At 35.0% G+C, this 7262-nt stretch overlaps 1 non-coding gene across 1 annotated transcript; it reads right to left on the bottom strand.

Moving 5' to 3' along the window:
- Positions 1-1243: 1243 nt before the first annotated feature.
- Positions 1244-1345, bottom strand: LOC122110468. The gene has a single exon (XR_006147875.1). It is a non-coding gene; the product is annotated as a U6 spliceosomal RNA (small nuclear RNA).
- Positions 1346-7262: the final 5917 nt, after the last annotated feature.

Here is a 7262-nt window from a genome sequence, read left to right as displayed (position 1 = left end):
TGTGTCCCTATCTTGGGGTTCATTTACCTTAACATCATCTTATCTAGTCATATGCACATGCTTTTGACCTTTTCTCTTTTTTTAATTGTGAAAATATCATACAGAGGAGTTACAATTACCTGGAAAAGGTAATGAGTACATTTCTTATCAAGTATTGTTGCCTCCTCCTTTTTTTTGCCTTACCATACCTTCTTTGTTTATCCCAGACATACATTAGTTATTGCAAATAAGGGATACCATAGGACCTATGCTTCTTTTTTTTATTGTGAAAATAGCATACAGAGGGGTTACAATTACATGGGCAAGATAATGAGTACATTTCTTATCAAGCATTGTTGGCTCCTCTTTGCTTCCCCTTCCCATCCCTTCCCATACTCCCACACCTCCCCCACCCGGTCCTCCTCCCCCCAAAGTTGTAAAGTTCATTTTTTTACATAATGACTTGTACATCTAATTGTTGCAATGGGTCCACCTGCATCCCTAGTTAAACGAATTGGTTTTTTTCCCTTCCCCTCCGCAAATTATACCAACATCAAATGCAGTGAAACATGGGTTATACCTTGGGGGAGGGGCATACAAAGCAACATAGAAATCTTCTTATAAATATGTTAGAAAAATTGCATGAAAGGAAAAAAACAAAAAACAAAAAAAACATTTGAATACTTATCTTGGGGTTCATTCCCCTAACATCAACTTATCTGAACTTTTCTGCTTGTATCAGACACATACTAGTTATTGCAAATAAGGAAAGCATGGGATCTATGTTTCCTTGGGCCTGGCTTACTTCACTTCTTTGGGCCTGGCTTAATTTACTTAATATAATTTTTTCCAAGTCTTTCCATTTCCTAACAAACTGGGTGATGCCATTCTTTCTGATAGAGGCATAGAAATCCAGTATACACACACACACACACACACACACACACACACACACACACACACACACACACACACATTTTCTTGATCCATTCCTTTAGTGTGGGGCATCGGATTTGGTTATGTAGCTTAGCTATGGTAAATAATGCTGCAATGAACATAGTTTTGCTAGTAGATTTAGTATGGTCTTGTTTGAGATCATTTGGGTGAATGCCCAAAATGAGATTGCTGGGTCTTAGGGGTGCTCTGTGTAGTCTTTTGAGGAACTTCCATACTACTTTCCAAAGCCTTTGAACAAGTTTAAACTCCCAACAACAATGCATTAAGGTTCCTTTCTGTCCACATCCCCTCCAGCATCTGTTCTTTTAAAAATCTGGAATGCTTCACGAACTTGCGTGTCATCCTCAGTCAGGGGCTATTCTTCTTTTTATTGTTCCAATGTTAGTGTATGTGCTACCGAATTGAGCACAGAACATTTTTTATATATAAAGTGTAATTGATTTTCTTAAACTAGACAATTCCACAAAAATTAAATTCAAAAGAATTGTCGTGAAATTTTAGAACAATGTATTTCTTACATAAGAACACTTTTAAGAATAAAGTCAAGATTGACATGTCAAAAACAAAATAATTCCAGTTATTTATTGTTCAACGGATGTGTAGGGGGAGGAATTCAATTATTCTGTACAAGGAACCTGTCATAATGAACACTATAGATAGTGTTAAGGTTTGTTAAAAGTTTTAATGTTTTCAATATGTTTAATTGTGGGAATTTGCTCATATATGCCAAAATTAAGACTATTTAGCAGATTGTAAAACATTTCCATAAAGCATTTAAGATTCATGGTAGCAGTCATATACTACTAAGTATGTACATTTCAGAGTTTATAGAAACTTTACTAATGAGAAGTTGCAAAGTGTTTGTGTGAAGAAGCAGAGTGAAGATTTAAGATATTAACTTCACAGTTTCTGTCAAAATTTAAGGGCTTCCTTACTTTATATGTTAGTGAGGAACAAATGATGGTAGAAGCCATATACAAATGATGAGATGGACCATAAATAATAATCTTATTGGATAACTTTAAACGCTACTCATAGCCTATAAAATTCTTGTTGAACATCATAGACTTAGACAGTTTTAAATGTACAGCAATATAAGAAAATAATAAATCGAATATGTAGTACATTTCAAATACTGGAAACAGTGGTAAATGTTTTCTTTTTTATTTTATTAATCATTAATATTTATGTATTGATTTTCCTTATTTGTAGCATTGTTTTCCTTGTTGTAATATAATACAACTTTTTGTAAGCCATCATTAAGAAGTACTTTGAGAATGTTATTGAGATGGCCACATCGATTTTTATAGGTATATGTGAATTTACAATGAGCAAAATTAGTAAGAAAAAAATATTGATTAAAATTTTATCAATTAGAATCTGAATCAGGAGTGTTGATAAATGTCCACACCTAAAAGCATAGCCCTAGACTGAAGCACTAGTGTTACAATCTTGAGCACACAAAAGGGAGACTGTGTTTTGTTTTGTTTTTCTTTTGTTTTGTTGGTTGTGGGGCTTGAACTCTGGGTCCTGGTTGCTGTCTCTCAGCTCTTCAGCTCAAGGCTAGTGCTACTAATTGAGTCAAAGCACCTCTTCCATCTTTTTCTGCTTATGTAGTGCTGAGGAATCAAACCCAGGACCTCATGCATGCAAGGCAACACTCTACACTGAACCACCTTCCCAGCACCTGAGAGACTGTTATAAAAAAATCATCTAAATAACATTTACTTTCTGCTTTGGGTTATATAATGAAATAAAGAATATCTTTTTATGCTTTCTGAATGGTCATACTTCTAAATTTATATTAAATTCAGCCACTTTTTCCTTTTCTTTTTTCTTTCTTTTTTCAAGTTTTAAATTTTTTATTGTGAAAATACTGTACAGAGGGGTTACAATTACATGGGCAAGATAATGAGTACATTTCTTATCAAGCATTGCAGCCTCCTCCTTTGTTTCCCATTCCTATCCCTTCCACTTTATCCTTCTCAAAGTCATGTAATATCTCTGAGAGTTTGCTTCTGTAAATATTGTTTTTGCATTGATAATTTATTCTGAGTCATTTTTATTTTTTTTATCAAAATCACTTTATATTTTATGGTTTTTATTGTTTTTTTAAGTGTGAAAATAACAGACAGAGGGGTTACAATTACATGGGCAAGGTAATGAGTACATTTCTTATCAAGCATTGTTGCCTACTCCTTTTTTCTCCTTACTATCCCTTCCCATCTCACCCCCTTTACAACCCATTCCCCCTCCCCTTTCCCCAACCCGAAGTTGTAAAATTCGTTTTTCGACATAATGTCTTGTATATCTCATTGGTGCAATGGGTCCACCTGTATCCATATTTAAAAAAAAATTTTCCCTTCCCCTCCACAAATTATACCAACCTCAAATACAGTGAAAACAGGGGTTATACCATGCGGGAGGGACATACAAAGTAACAAAGAAATCATCTTATGAATATGTTAGAAATAATTGCAGGAAAGAAGAAAATTTTGAATTCTTATCTTGGGGTTCATTTCACCTAACATAAACTTATGTAACAATTTCTGCGTGTCTCAGACATACACTAGATATTGCAAATAAGGGAAACCATGTTTCTTTGGGCCTAGCTTACTTCACTTAATATGATTTATTCCAAGGTTTCCATTTCCTAACAAATGGGGCAATATCATTCTTTCAGATACAGACATAGAATTCCATTGTGTATATATACATTTTCTTGATCCATTCATCTACTGAAGGGCATCTGGGTTGGTTCCATATCTTAGCTATGGTAATGCTGCAATAAATATATTTGTGCTGGTAGCTTTAGTATGGTCTTGTTTGTGATCATTTGGGTAAATGCCCAAAAGTGGGATTGCTGGATCATAGGGAAGCTCTATGTGGAGTCTTTGTAGGAACATCCATACTATTTTCCAAAGTGGTTGAACAAGTTTACATTCCCACTAACCATGCATTAAGGTTCCTTTTTGTCCACATGCCCTCCAGCATCTGTTGTTATTAGAGTTCTTGATTATAGCCATTCTAACTTGGGTGAGGTGATATCTCAATGTTGATTGATTTGCATTTCTTTTAAGGCTAGGGAGGTTGAGCATTTCTGCATGTGTTTTTGTTCACCCTCCTTTCCTCTTCAGAGAAGTTTCTCTTTATGTCTTAAGCCCACTTATTTATTGGGCAGTATTTTCTTTGAGTATTTGTGTTGGGGGATTTTGATTTCCAGGTCTCTTTTAGATATGAAACCTTTGTAGGTTGTATGGCTAGTGAAGATCATCTCGGATTCCCTGGGCTTTCTATTGATCCTGCTAGGTATGTCCTTTGCCATGCAGAAGCTCTGCAATTGCATGCAATCCCATTTATCCAACCTTTCTTTCATTTGTTGTGTTTCTGGGTCTCTATTAAGAAAATTTCAGCCTGTGCCAAGGAGACCTATGGTTTCTCTTATTCCATCCTGTAATGTTTTCAGAATATCTGTTTTGACTCCGAGGTCTTTGATCCATTTGGAGTTGATCCTGGTACAGGGTGATATATAAGGATCTAGCCTTAATTTTCTACAAGTGATTAACCAATTTTGCCAGTGCCATTTACTGAACAGCCTGTCTTCCTTCGATTTTATATTTTTAGATCCTTTATCAAATATTAGATGATTATGGGTCTGTAGGTTCATTTCTAAGTTTTCAATTCTATTCCATTGTTCCTGAGTTCTTTTCTTGTGCCAGTACTAAACTGTTTTAATTACTATGGCTTTGTAGTAGAGTTTGAAATCTGATATTGATATTCCTCCAACAATATTCTTTCTGTTAAGGATGACTTTTTGCAAATGGGGGTCTTTTGTTGTTCCATATGAATTTTTGGATTGCCTCTTCTATTTCCTTGAAGAATGCGGTTGCAATATTGATAGGTATGGCATTGAACTTGTAGATAGCCTTGGGAAATATTGCCATTTTCACAATGTTCATCCTTCCTATTGAGTAGCATGGGAGGTTTTGATTTCCTTTTTCAGATTTTTAAAGTCTTCATCAGAGAAGTCCTTCACTTCTTTGGTTAAGTTAATTCTTAGGTATTTTATTTTTGTGGGGCTATTACAAATTGAAAAGCTTTCTTGATTTGAGCCATGCTTTTCTCATTGTTGGCATACAGAAAAGCCATTAATTTTTGAGGGTTAATTTTATACCCAGCTATTTTGCCAAAGTTTTGAATCAGCTTGAGTAATTTGGGAGTGGAATCTGTGGGATTCTTTAAGGACAAGATCATGTCATCTGCAAAGAGGGACAATTGTACTTCTTCTTTCCCTATTTGCATCCCTTTTATTTTGGCATATTGTGTTATTTCTGTAGCTAGGCATTCTAATATTAAATTGAAGAGAAGTGGAGAGAGTGGGCATCCTTGTCTTGTTCCTGAGTTAAGAGGAAATGGCTTTAGTTTTTCACCATTAATTATAATGCTGGCTGTAGGTTTTCCATATACAGCTTTTATTGTATTGAGGAATATTCCATGGATTCCTAATTTTTCCAGAACCTTCATCATAAAGGGGTGTTGGATTTGGTCCAATGCTTTTTCTGCATCTGTTGAGATAACCATGTGGTTTTAATTCTTGCTCTTGTTGATGTGATAAATTATATTAATTGATTTGTGTATATTGAACCAGGTTTGCATCCCTGAAATGAATCCTGTATGATAGTGGTGTATGATTTTTTGGATGAATAGTTGAAGTCGATTGGCCAAAATTTTGTTGAAAAGCTTTGTATCAATATTCATCAATGAAATGGGTCTATAGTTCTCTTTCTTTGATGATTCCCTGCCTGGTTTGGGCATGAAGGTTATGATGGCTTCATTGAATGAGGTCGGTAGTGAACTTTCTCTTTCAATTTCATTGAAGAGTTGGAGGAGTACTGGGTGTGAGCTCTGTTTTGAAGCTCTTGTACAATTCCGCTGTAAATCCATCTGGTCCTGGGATTTTCTTAGATGGGAGGTCTTTTATTGCTGTGTCTTGATATTGGCCCCTTAAGATGTTTTAACTCATCTTGGTGTAGTATTTGCATGTTGATAATTGCTAACAAAAGGTCCATTTCTGCCAAGTTTTCAAACTTATTAGTATAAAGGTTTGAAAATATTCCTTTATAATGTTCAGAATCTTGGTTGTTTCTGTTTCGATGTTTCCATTCTCACATCTGAGTTTATTTACTTGGGTGTGTTTCTTCTTTTTCTGATAAGATTTGCTAATTGTCTGTCAATTTTGTTAATTTTTGCAAAGAACCAAATCTTTGTTTTGTTGATTCATTCTGTTTTTTCGTTTATTCTAATTTGTTTAATTCTGATTTAATGTTAATTATTTCTTTACATCTATTGAATTGGGGTTTATCTTACTGCTTTTTGTCTAGGTGGTTCAGATGTCTCATTAAATTGTTGGTTTCAGATCTCTCTATTTTGTTGGTGTAGGAACTCAGAGCTATAAATTTGCCTCTGAGTACTGCCTTTGCAGTGTCCCAGAGGAGCTGGTAATTTGTGTGTTCATTTTTGTTGAATATCATGGACATTTGAATTTCCTTTCTAATCTCTTCCCTGAACCCCTGTTTATTTAAGTGTGTTGTTCAGCCCCCATGTGATACAAGACTTTTTTTTGGTGGCTTTTGGTGTTGAGTTCTAATTTTATTCCCTTGTGGTCTGAGAGAATGCAAGGTGTAACTTGGGCAATTTTGCTTTGTGACCTAAAATGTGATCTCTTTTGGAAAATGTTCCATATGCTGGAGAGTAAAACATGTATTCTGATGCTACTGGGTGAAATATTCATTCAATAGATGTCTGTTAAATCTATTTGCTCTATGCAGTTGTTTAGATCTGTGGTTTCTCTGTTAATTTTTTGCCGATTTGATCTATATAGTGGGCATAGTGTTGTGTTAAAATCCTCAACACTTAATATCTTTGGATCTATGTGAGATCTGAGGGAAAATAGTGTCTCTTGGATAAATTTGGGCACTCCATTGTTTGGCGATTCCATATTTAGAATTGTAATATCCTTCTGAAGTAGAGAACCCAGAAGTCATATATAGCGACCTTCTTTATCTCTTTACACTAATTTTAATTTGAAGCATATTTTATCTGAAATTATTATTGCAACTCCTTCCTGTTTATGGCAGCTGTTTGCTTGGTAGATTTTATTCCAGCCTTTCATTATCAAAATGTGTTTGTTTTTATGGGCAGGGTGTGACTCCCGAAAGCAGGAGATAGAGTTATCCTGCTTTTTAATTCAACTAGACAGACTATTTCGCTAAGTTGGAGCTTTAAGTCCGTTAATGTTGAGAGGTAGGACTGAGAGGTGTTTGGTA

The sequence above is a fragment of the Dipodomys spectabilis genome, unplaced genomic scaffold (assembly GCF_019054845.1).
Source record: "Dipodomys spectabilis isolate Male_0828 unplaced genomic scaffold, ASM1905484v1 ptg000078l, whole genome shotgun sequence".
NCBI lineage: Eukaryota > Metazoa > Chordata > Mammalia > Rodentia > Heteromyidae > Dipodomys > Dipodomys spectabilis.
This window is presented reverse-complemented; position numbering and strand designations above follow the sequence as displayed.